The 13,172-nt window shown below is 40.5% G+C and overlaps 1 protein-coding gene across 12 annotated transcripts in view; it reads left to right on the forward strand.

Moving 5' to 3' along the window:
* Positions 1–13,172, forward strand: part of ptprsa (protein tyrosine phosphatase receptor type Sa) — a 230,334-nt gene that overhangs the window by 21,065 nt on the left and 196,097 nt on the right. For 9 of the 12 annotated variants that reach the window (XM_040128913.1, XM_040128924.1, XM_040128921.1 and 6 more), the window contains exon 2: positions 5,592–5,685. The exons of the other annotated variants lie outside the window; for them this stretch is intronic. The gene's annotated coding sequence lies outside the window, so the exon portion shown is untranslated. The remainder of the gene's footprint in view (positions 1–5,591; positions 5,686–13,172) is intronic. 12 annotated transcript variants of the gene reach the window in all.

Below are 13,172 nucleotides of genomic sequence, written 5' to 3' on the forward strand. Positions count from 1 at the left end.
TTTGTATGTCTCTAACATTATCGGGTTACTGTTCATCTGTGTCTTCGTTGCCTCTACATAACTTTAACAGACATACTGTCATTTTTGTACCGAGGAGCAGGCATTATTAATGTGAGACTCCCACTTATAGTTGGCTGTCCTGACCACGTTCTATAATACAATGTTAACTTTATTTCCATTTATTTATTTTGTTATATTTTTTGATTTTTCCTTAATTATACAACTTTCTCCAAGAGAGAGGATGTTAGTGTGAGTCTTTTGTAGCAGGGACGTCTGGACAAAGTTCAGACAGACAATCATTAACCTCAACATTAACAAAATACCAAACAGCTGTACTGTAGACGTGTTCACATGCTAAATATCATTGAAACCGATGCAAACAAACACTTGCTTGCTTCATTCACTGCTGCTTTTATGTAAGTCAAACGGAAACTAACCGCTATTTTTATATATAGTGTGGCTCAGAAGGTCACTTGCTCTCAAAGCCTTGCCTTCAGTGTTTTAATGGAGCATTACTGCACTGTCTCAGTACTTTTATTTGCACTGATCATTCTTGCATAGGGCGAACCTCTCACGCTCAGATTACTATTATTTATTTTCTACATACAACCAATTGTACATATTTTGGTTATACAGTACATATAACCTTATACATACTCTTCCCTTTCCAAATCTGTCCACTTCACCTTAATGTATAACATCACTAATGCTGTAGTACTTACTTATATCTGAACTTATTTAAATAATACTATTCTTGTGCACACTTGGATAGATGCGAACTGCATTTCATTGGCTTTGTACCTGTACTCTGCACATTGACAATAACGTTGAATCTAATCTAAACGAATCTAATCTAAATCTGTCTTCCCTCGCTGTTTTCGGCTTCCCCTCTGTATTCCAGCACTTCTTTTTCATACATGACCACTGAAGAGACACAGACATTTGACAATCTTTCTACTATTTTACGTATGAGTTTCACATATTCTTAGCAAACCAGGAATTTAAGCTTCAAACTGTTGCACACTTCACAGTTACAGCTGGCATCCCCAGAGTCCATGATTATATTGGTGTCAACTGTGCATGAATTTACACATTAGCAGTGGATACAGTATGCTGTTTTTTTATTGTAATACTCAGGCCATTCAATAAGTTTTAATAGGCCCATTAGTTAGTCTTTAATGTTAGACAATATTAAAAAATTGACTGTATTAGGATTGTACTACGGGAAATGCCATATCTTTCTCAAAGACACTTCCAACCTGGCCTTCAGTGCAAGTCCAGTGTTTTAAAGTTTATGCTCAGTGACCTAAGATCCATCCTTCATCCAGAAGAATAGTTGCTGCGATTTGGATCTTGGTCTCCCTTTGGGCCTATGACCCTGTGACTACCTTTATAGGTCACACTTGACTTGCATTGTCCCATGCTGATACTAAACTGACTATCAAGTGACAGTAATGTGAGGAGTGTCAAGGGTTAATCTATTGTTGGGGTTAAGGTTAGACAGGGGTCAGGTTGGGGTTTTGGTTATGCTGAAAAAAAAATTGATCTGGCTGACGGTATTTCTTGGTTTGATTGGGAAAGTTTGTACATCAGTGCTTTTTCCCTTGCTCGCTCGTGTCAGCAATGGACTAAAATGAGCTACCACTCATTAAAATCTTGAATTTTAGTAACTGCTTTTGGAGACTGTCCTCACAAGAAATATGACAGCATTTGACATTTGTTCAAAGGCTCAATACAATCCAGTAACCTGATACGGACATCCAGAGGAAGTATCAATTATGGCAATTGCCTGAAGCAAACATTGTGACTCAACTGTGACTGGAATCTTTCCCATACCTTAACTGAATACTTCTTCTTTTAACCATGATGATGACCTTGACAGAGTAATTCAGCGGATCAGAAAACGGTCTTATTAGTCATTAGTAATGACACTGACAAACAGTGTTATCTTGTTGACATGGGCAGTAGATCAGAAAAAGCTTGTTATTTTGAAAGGCAATGACAAACAACAGATTTTGTCATTTAGTTTGTAGGACTTCTGAGTTATTTTAAATGATGAGTCAACATCCATGTTCAAAGTCCTCGAGTGGTGCAAGCAATTCTTGTATTGTTTGATTATTTAGAAATACAAAGCCAATAAAGCTTCAAAATGTGTAACCACAGCAGGTAAATGCATAAAATTTAAATGTAAAATGTTTATTAATGATTCAGGGGATAGTTGGGAGCCTACACAACTGCTAATGTTCCTCCATCAACAGCATGTCTTCTTAAAATGTCCTTGAGCTAAACAGTGAATCCCATGCTCACTCATTGTACATTTATCAGGACAGGAACATCATTAAATTGCCAAACTGTGAAATTCAGAGTAGCGGTAAGTATACACATGGTGCTCACGGCTGGGGCACTACCATGGCTAAGAGGCAAATACGGTTGAATTAGAGTGGACAGACAGTGGCAGTTTCTGAGATGAAGTCTCAAACAGCTGGTGTAAGTTTATCTTACAAAGACACAGTCACTAGCTAACACATTAATTCCCGCCTGTGCTATGAGCTTTCTGCTTGAATGAGAGTAATTATCGCTTCGGTCTTGAGATGGAGACACCAACGCTTTTGATATCTTTGTTAAAACCTAAGTACCTCAATCACCCACAAACATGTAATTCAAGTTGCACTGCAAAGCACAGTTGTCTGGCCAGATGTGCATTTTATTTTGTGTGTATAATATCGACATTAATGCAGGGCTGTCTCTGGGCATTTTGCTGCCCAAGGCAAGACATCCACTGGCACCCCTGAAGGGTCTGATTATTTCATTAGAATACTTTATGACAATTATCCTGGTTTTAACCTTATTCAGGATATGATATAGAGCATAACCTGATTATTCATATCTTTTTATGACTCTAACATTATCAGATTACTGTTCATCTGTGTCTTTGATGCCTCTACATAACCATAACAGACAGTCTGTCATTTTTGTACTGAGGAGCTTATAGTTGGCTGTTTTGACCACCTTTTATAATACAATATTTATTTTAATTCCATTTATTTACTTTGTTACATTTTTCAATTTTTCCTTAATTATACAACTTTCACCAAGAGAGAAGATGTCAGAGTCTTTTGTGGCAGGAAGGTCTGGACAAAGTTCAGACACTCATTAACATCAACATTAACAAAATGCTGCTGTTTAAGAAAACAGCAGCACTGTAGAGGTGTGTTGACATGCTGAACATCAGTGAAACCAATGCAAAACAACCACTTGCTCGCTTTGTTCACTGCTGCTGTTATGTAACATAAACGGAAATTAACCGCTATTTTTATATGTTTTGTGGCTCAGCAGGTCATTTGCTCTCAAAGCCTTGCCTTCAGTGATTGAATGGAGCACAGTGAGGCAATTTTGACAGCTGTCATTCCTGGAAGAAAATTTCTGGATTGATTGATTTATTTAGCTGATAGACTACCTATATCAAAGTGCCTGGATCTGCCTGCCTCGCAACATAATCGAAGTTACGTTAATTTCAGGGTAGCCTAATTGTTTACATACAGTATTGCCCATATCTCAGTTATGATTTATCCTGATATGAATCCTATTATAATGTTTGCATGGAACATGAGTAAACTGAATTTTGATGAAAATTGCGGCGATCAGGGGCTAAAGATTTTAGATTACCTTAACTGCCTCCCCCATTCAACTCCCCCATACCCCCCTACGGAGGCACGCCTCACAGTTTGAAAAACTCTGGCTAATCCTAATATCAAGTACCTTTATATACTGAATGCAACTCTTTTACAACTACATCATTCTGTTAGAAAATAATTTAATCATGTCTAGGCTTCAAGAAGAATAGTTTGACGTATGAGGTATCCATGTCTTTTCAATTATATGCATGCTTTTATTAGATTATGGAAATTTTGCCACAAAAAGATTTTCAAAAATCCCCAGATTGTTGAAACGACACTTGACCTCATATTCCAAACCAGATAGCAGGTCCATCCATCTGGTGTCTCTGGAGGAAGGTTACAGGAAGGCTGGACAGGAGAGTAAGGTCACACCTTAGGATGCTGCTTTTGAGCTTCAGCTAAAAACATGTCTTTGCCCTGTGCAGAGACGGATAGTATGTCTTGTAGCAACTCTGCCTCGCTCAAACGATAAGAGCATGTCAGGTGGAAAAAAATCAAGGTCTTGCCCTTTTTAACCATGTTCCCCTGCTCTGGGGTAACAGCCCCTTGGGCAGATAATAATGGAGTAATCCTCTTATCTGTTGATGCTTCCTTCAACCTCACAGATAATTTTTCTTCTGCTCTAGTGTATAACTCCATACTGAACCGGCACATGCTGAATGTTTTCCCATTTGAGTTCAGTGTACAGTTTGGCTCAGTTCAGATTACACTGGTGAAATGCTATGAAAACTGGAATTTATACAACCATTTTCAATGAAAAATCAAGGGTATACTGTGTTATACCAAAAGCTGTAGGACTGTCCCCTTCTACTAAAATGAATTAATAATCAAACTGAGTAAAATTGGTCAAATTACTCATAGGAGATTGTCCATTTATTGTGAAACCCTTTAAAAATAAACTAGATAATCTCAAAAGCAGAGAAGCTAAGGGCTTTTTTCCGTGTTCCAGGAAATAATTGTGATATTTTGGTGAATATGTTGTAGATGACATGCAGCATGTTCGATTAAAAGCATAAAAGAAACTGACTGGCATGTGCTAGCTGCACTCAGTAGTTTACAATACCCTGCAAAGCTACACACATTGCACACATTGCACACAAATTGGTGTCTCCGTCCAGGCATGTGGGACCTTGTGTGTGAAAGGTGCCCTGCTGTCCGGCTGGTGACAAAGACTATTTCTGTACTCACTCTCAGATAGAGAGACAAGCAGGATGTGAAGGAGATGAACTCTCATCACACTGTGCTAAATAGCACCAAGGGGCACAAACCACACCTAACATTAGCATGCTCCTTTCGAAAGCTGTCATGCCTTTAGGCCACTGGTCTGCAGCAACTGAAAGGTCATATGACACCCAGAAATACAAGTCTTAATAGGTGATTGTGGTTGCATAGGATTTTAGTGTCATCACTGTTACATATGAAAATGGACAGGTTTCTTTTATCCAGTGAAGGTGAATTTAACGTGAATGCTCTTTTTTAGAAATACCTGTGCCGCCCCCACACAGTTTTTCCACTGGTGGTTCCAAAACTCAGTGAGAAAGTTGTTTGAAAAATGTGCATGTGGGTACCTAAACAAGGCACAAATGGCTAATCTGTAATGTTTTATACCAAAATATCAAATGTTTGCGCACATAGCTTTTTTAATAGAACACTTCATGACTGCTGTTCAGGCAAGAGTTTATTCTTCTAGTTTGATTTTTCACTCAAACTAAGCAAATAAATTGTAAGAGAGGTGTGTTATTATAAAATAAAACTTTAAAAGTCTTACTTTGACTACTTACTATTTCATATTAAAACTTGTTCCCTGTATTGTAAAGTATCGTACTGTGCTGAAGAAAGTTTTTTACAATTGCTATGACTCTCACTTCAGTGTAAATCCAGCAGCCTCTGACAGTGCTAACTAATGCTTTTCAGACAAACACACATGGGGAAATGGGGAATTGCCATCCCACAGTTGGATTATGAACTGGATTGGTATTGGCACTGGAGCAATATCTCACAATCAAGGGTAGGAGAACATTTCTTTTTTTTATCCCAAAGGCAACATTGTCCAGTAAACCCTAAAATACCTTTTCAGACAAATTTGCTTGACTGGCTATGTCAAAATAAATCATCAAACCGTGAAAGGTAAATCATCTTTTGTTGCATTTTGCTGTTGAAATATACCTTATAAAATAATCTCTTCCTGTGTGCTTAAAGGTTGGAAAAGTTGTGTTGTGACTGAAAGGTCACCACTTTGAAGACCTGTAAGTTGGAAAAATACTTGAATTTACAGTGAGTGAATAGTGTTCTGTATTTCCTCAGTCCCTGTTGCTTAGAAAGACCAGGTTGTTCCTTTCTTTTCATATATGTACCAGTTCTAATGGCATTCAGTTAATCAGATTAATTTTAAAGAGTTACTTAACATTGATTTTAAAAAAGTTTAAAGTTGTCAAAACCAACTTACAGCAAATGCAAATACAGGTTAACTATCTATTAACTGTCCAAAGGTTCATTATATTTTGCAGAGCTACAGGATTTCCTGGTTCACTTTTGACCAAGTTTTGGGTACGGTCACCTTGGTTTTCACTTCCGACTTCCAAAACTGAAGTTAGTAATTAAATAGATCCTGGGATTTATTTAATCATGAGTCCACTTATATTTCTTGCCCCAAAGGGCTCTGTTGTAAAGATGTGTCCAGCAGAGTCACCGAATCTCATTATCTCAGCGATGAAATTGATGCAAACAACTTTATGATGCGAAAGGGATTACGTCTAATCCCTTTAAATTCGACGTGGAGATTTTGGATCTCTCTATGCTCCTTGCCAGAACAAAGGATTGGTCATTTTCATATACCCACAATGCCTTTTTGCTCTCCCCAGCACTTCCTGGTTGTACTCAGCCATGGTGTGGTATCATATCACATAATAGAATCTAATAGAGGTGGGCGACAGGGAGATATAGGGAGATGTATGTTTTGTTGGAGGAGGAGGAGTGGGGCCCATTTGTCAAGCTGTTATCAGTAGCATCCTGGAATTTGTCAGTCAATAACAAGACTTGCTGTGCATTGACAGACAAGCCTCTAACGTACAGTGAAACTGTAATTTTTCACCAGAAATCAATGTCTAAGCATCAGCTCTATATATACAGTATTACAGCTTGTTTTAGTAGGGACTGAGGAGACACAGAGGGGACACCAGCAGCAGGGGTAGAATACCAACTAAGTGTGGCCTGGATGTGTAAGCAGCAGGAGAGCAGTTCAGTTTAGAAACAAGAACACTTCTTTTTTTAGAATGTTTGAATTTGGAGATAACGTGGTGAAGATGAAACACTGGCTGATCAGACAGCATTTAGCTGCATCCTGAAGCTACTTGTTTTAAATGTTTTTTTTACTGTTCTCTTCTTCACACGTATGCTGCTCTTTTAAGTGTATTCATATTGAATGTTGGGAAATACAAATCTTTAAATAGACCAGTAGGTGTAGTAGGGGCACGTGTGGAGGAGAGGTCCAAAGAAAAACAAACTGCTCTTTGATGTCCGTCTTTTACTTAACCTTCCAAAAGAAACCTTGATGAGATTCCAGGATCAATAAATCTCCAGGGAATACAAAAGATCAAAAATGGGCCATTCATTCACCTCCGCTGTTTTCTTCTTATTCCGGGTCCTCTCAATGGCTCTCCCATTTGTGTTTGTGTCTTTGCACCCCAAGGAATGTATTCCTCTGTTCACTGGCTGCAGTTGCATTTTCAACCCTGCCCAACAGCTGCTTTCATAACATAATGATTACTGTTTGAGAAAAGTGCCTCCTGGGGATGGGCAAGCAAAGCTGAGGTTGAAAAATGATGTTCCCACACAGTTATGTGAGGACAGTGTAGGACCCCCACATATTTTGGTCAACTGGCAAAAGGAAGGAGAAGAATATTCAATGTTGGCTGCAGATTTGAGGTTGTGTTTGGAATCAGCAAGGTGTGCCAAGTATCACAGCTGTATCCTGCAATCGATGACCTGGCTACCAGAGAGCTGGGATCAATGATGCCCTCCCTGTTCACACCACAGGCTTCTCTTGTTTTTTCTCATGGGCATTTGATAGAGTCCTATTTTTTCTTTGTTAAGCCTAGGTGGTGAGATTAGTTGCAGCATAATTCAAGGCAGACAGATGGAGATAGATAAGTACTGACTAAGTTTTATTTATTTATTTATTCACTGCAGATTTACCATAAATACCTTTTTCTGACTGCCAAATTTTCAAGGGCTGCTCATGAACATGTGGTCACGGGCTTAAAAAATATAAAGCGCCTGGCCTTCTCTCAGATTTGATCCTTCATTACAGGGTCAGGCAAACATGGCACAGCAGGAGCTAATTTCCTCCAGTTTCGAGGGCAATCGGCTCGTCGAGTCTTTAAATCCCTGCAAAGAAGGAGGATTGCACTTAAATAGTGGCTGATTCCCTGATGTCTGTTGTGTTGAAGAGGCAGCAATCACAGCTGAGTGGTGCCCTTTAACTTGACTTGCCCCTTAACTTGAATTAGAATGCACGTAAGCCACTGTGGGCAGGTATCCACTGGGTATATGGGTATGGGTATATGGGTATGGAATGGGTATAAATTACTGGTGTTGCGGTCTGTTAAAAATTGAAGCTGTCTCAAGATTGAAATGTAGATTGTCATTATGATGACACTAGTGCAATTATGTTGGAGTGATCTGCCGTATATATAGGTAGTTACCAAACAACAATTGAATTGCATCTTACCACATTGGTGAACCTGCACTGAGGATGACTCAAAATGAGGAAGGCAAAATTAGGAGACAGCTGTAAAATATCTCAACAGATTCTTAAGGCAGTTAGCTGGGTTATTGCTGACTTCAGATTTCTTTGTGCCATCACAGTTTTTTCAAGATGAACTTGATTACTCCACTCTACGCTCAGTCATACCTTTGCCTTAAATAATATCCCACCACTAGAGCTCAAATACTAAATTTATATGCTCATTTGCAAGAAGGACCCAATTCCAAAAAGGCAGTCAGGGTGAACTGGGAGCTCTGATTCCCCCTCTGTCTCGAAGGTCTTTTGGCAAGCAGAGAGGTCTAGAGAGAGAGGTTGTGGGAATGCCATCTCCCTGCTCTCTATCCTTATTCTGCTGCCCGGCACAGTCAGATAAAGAGGCCACCGGCACAGCCTGTAGTGTTTCAAGTCTGATTAATCCTCTGATTAGGTTAATCCAGCAGTACTTCAATGGAGGGAAGCCATCCCCCTTTGGAAAGTCCCCTGTTCCAAAGAGAACTAATTAGTTTTATTTTCCTTTTTTTTTTATTCTGAGGTTAAAGGTGTTACTCTTTATCACACACCTCACCTTACGTGAAAGTGTTTAAAGTCAACTTTACATCATGATTTTGTTTCCTCTGTGGGTCTTGGCTGAATTGCCTCTTGATTTAATTTCAGTCTAGTTTCTGTTAAAGTCTCCCCAAGACAAATACCTACTAAACCTGTGTTCAGTCGAGGCTCTGGTTATTGTGTAAGGAGACTACTGCCAATGAAAGTCAGGTAGGGGAGAATGCTTTGCTTCACACCACTGGAAGATACAATAGGAGTCATTTCCTGATTTATCACCAGGGAGCAATGAATCTGGAGCAATAGAGCAATGAATAGAAGATGTTAATGAAGGTCAAATGACAAACGTATGTTCTGGGTTCATAATGAGGTTGGGTCTATTACATGGTTCCCCCCTCCACTACAACACACATGCTTAGAAGCTCACAAACTGATCTATTTAGCCCTCTTCTGCTTAAAGATTGGAGGACACTTACTTCATTTCTACCGGATGTCTCATTTTCTCAGCCTAAGTTGACTGTTTGAACTTTACGAGTGTGTGTATGTGACTTTGAAGAGAAGAAGGGCAGGATGGTTGAAAATAAAACTAGCATATAGTTCAGTCATCCTTAAAGTTGAGTCTTTGAAGTTGCACATTTTACATTTTAGGCTTTTGGCTCAGTGTCACACGGAATGATTCACACATAGTGAGTAAGTCAAAATTTGTGACACTATGACACAACACATAGCTTTGGGTAGAAACACTGTTGTGCTGTGAGATCAAGCCTGCGACCTTAGTTACACGATATTCTCTCTAACATCAAGGCCGCCCCGCTTCCTCTCCCAGATGCAGGGCCCAGAGCAACAAGCATCACTACTAAGTACTGCTGTGACACAACTCTGGTTGGATATTGCCCCTTGCAACCACACTGCTTCAAGTTACACTGGGCACCAATCTAAATGGGCTTAAATTTTTAATTTGCACTGGAGAACAGAGATCACATCTTGGGAGGATAGCATATCTGTAATTTATTTAAGAAACCTGCAGAGGGAGGGTTATTTTGGAGGCAGAGGGCTGGAAGAGAAGTATCCATGTGGCATTCTTTTGTTCAGCCCAAGGGGCTTGTAGGTAGACTCTCGATCTCACTCAGCAGTGACCTTCTCAGTGATGTGGAGGAGCGCTGAGGATGAGCATTCTATTTATGTTCCAGTCCTCGGGTAAAAACTGTTGAGTGCAGAAACTATTTCTGCTCCATCGTCAGGAACAATGGAAGCGTTTTAAATAATTGATTTGAAGTTTTGCTAAGACTCTGAATCCTTTTACATTTTACCAGGGTAAAGTGATTCGCCAGCTCTGTCACCCCACAGCTTGTCTCATCTTGAATTACTCCTCCGTTTGAAGACACATTTCTCTGAAGAGTGCGGTAAAGAGTCCTCAGCTTCTCTTGGCCAAACAAACTTCACCTTCACTGGCGTGATATAAAAGCTTTGTCGCTCTTAATTAAACCAGGCCTGATTAGCGTCGACAGGAGTGGCGGGTGTTCTGTTTGTTCTACTAGCAGCAACAAACATGCATGCAACAATCTGCAGCAATTTATTAAAATCACCATCAAAGCTGCCACTTATCCACATTGGTGGGGTGAGTGTGTATGCCTGTGAAAGTGGGGTAAATGGGGTGGGGGGGCTGTGGAGGCTGCTGGTGGCACGCTATCATGCAGTTCATCCTTAATGAGTTTGGATTAGCGAGGATGATCCGGGCTTTGCAAAACCCCTGGTCCAGGGCTGGTGGAGGTTTGTGTTCGTGTTTGTGTGTGTGTGTGTGTGTGTGTGTGTGTGTGTGTGTGTGTGTGTGTGTGTGTGTGTGTGTGCGTGTGTGCGTGTGTGCGTGCGCGCGTGTGTGCGTGTGTGTTGTGACTGAAGGTGACATTTATGATACAAATTCAGTTTGGAAATCTTTCCCAGATTTCTCCACAATGATAGATAACTGTTATAGTGCATTACATGACACACTGTGTGCGTGCATGCGTCTTTGTATGGACACCCATCTTTTTCCTCTCCCCACCAATCAGCATGCAGTGCGCCAGCCACCTCCTCCCTCACAGATGAGCATAAGAGCTGATTAATATTTCTCTGCACTGATTTATTCAGTCATTTAATTATTTGCGAGCTGTTGCCTGCAAGGGACAAACAAAACATGTTTGTTACATCTTTTTTTAAAAATTCTCAACATTGTATACAGAAAGAGTATCTAGAAATGGGGAATGGGAATTAGAATGTTATAATTATTTCATGATTGAACTGCATAGTGTTTTTGGATGTTTTGTTGTTAACGCTACCCGCTTAAGGCAATAATTTTTGAGTGTGTTACTGTTCAGGACACAAATTATGCCACAGCTAAGAGAGAGTTCAGGTAAACTTGGGACTTGTGACCATAACACCACCAGTTTGAATTAGCATAATGAAATTCTGTCTGTGTGGAGGAGCATGTGAATGAGTAAAACTCCTCTCTCCCTTAGCGAAAAACTGATGAGCCTCCCTTGAACTTCACATGAGAACTGGTGAAGCTGCTCAAAGGGCAGTAGGTAGAGGGCTGTGTGTACTGAGAAGTTACTTGGAAGAAAGAGGTGTAACTATGTGGATATGCAGCAGGGCGGTGCAGAAAAAAGCATGCATTCTCAGCAAATCTTATCCCCGAATAAGTGCAGCATGCCTCTTTGCTGGGATAGAAAGGTGTAATTTTATCCCTCAGGAATTTGCTGTTTCACACAGGTAGTGAAGCTTTGGCCTCTCTAAAGGGAATGACTGACGCCCTAGTTTTGGCCAGGAGGTTAAGTTAAGAAGCTGACTTTTCAAACACCCAATCGTCTCAGTTTGATGGCAGCCATCTCTCTCCAGCCAATGGCTAATCCGGAGATTGGCAGCAACTATACTGTAAAGATATTATACTGATATGCTTGCTGTCAGAATGAAATATGGGCCATTGTCACAAAACAGCAAAGGCATTCTTCTACTCAACCCCAGACCCCTCCCGTCACCAACACACACACACACACACACACACACACACACACACACACACACACACACACACACACACACACTCACTCACAGTGCACACACTGCAGTGTACGAGATGGAAATCGGATAGTCAGACAACAGTTTGAGTAGCAGCCATAAACATGCAGCCTGAGAGATGATTTATAATAATTAATCCGCTGTGTCCAGTCCCAACAGCCTCCCATTCTAACCCCCCACCAATCCATCACAAACAGACACACACACACAAAAAAATACACACACACACACACACACTGGGGAACACAGCTGTGACCACCTCGGCGCCTTTCCAACCCAATGTCACCAATGTCCCTATCGAAGGACATTGAAGGGGATTTAGTCTGTCTCTCTCTCTCCCTGTTAAACCCCTGCTTCTTGACAATAGAACATGCGCTTAATCATGCCTATCATATCATGAACCATTAACATGAGGGCCTACAATAACATTATTTATGGAGGTGTTAATATTAATATCGACCTGTGTGCTGACCTGTGTGCTGTCAGGCGAGCTGATTTACTGAGCGCTGGAATGCTGGGACGTGTAGAGGTGGCAGGTGGACTAATTGAATATCAGTCACTGCACACAGCATGCCGATAGACACACACTTGCCACTGGATAAGCACACACACACATTTCAGATCCACACATGCAAAAAAAAACAAAAGGAAAAAAAACCAAACCTATATGCATGACCTCACCCCCACCTCATGTAAGCACTAAGAAATACCATGTGTGTGCAGGTGTACAAACAGACAAGTCACCTCAGAGACTTTTTAACCATTGTCGCATGTTAGTAATTATGACTGGGGCTTTGCTGAGAGCATGTTAGTATAATGGACACTGTTGGACTTATCTGCACAAAACAGGCCCCGCTAATGAAACTTCAGTAAGAGTGGCTCATTGCTGGAGTGTTTCATCTTAGAACTGTGGCGTACAGGTTCTCTGACAGAGCACAAAGGTACAGGATTAGTTATCAGCCACAAGGAATAACGAGGTTGCAGGACAAAAGCACTCTGGTCGAATGTGGAGTTTATTTTGAAGGCAGCTCTAGCCAATTTTAGTGAATTTGAGGGCCTTTTGGGAAAAAAAAGGCTTATCAAAGTATTTTACGGAAAACCTGTGATGTTGGGTTTGTGTGTGCTGATTTCAT

The sequence above is a fragment of the Xiphias gladius genome, chromosome 6, assembly GCF_016859285.1.
Source record: "Xiphias gladius isolate SHS-SW01 ecotype Sanya breed wild chromosome 6, ASM1685928v1, whole genome shotgun sequence".
Lineage (NCBI taxonomy): Eukaryota > Metazoa > Chordata > Actinopteri > Istiophoriformes > Xiphiidae > Xiphias > Xiphias gladius.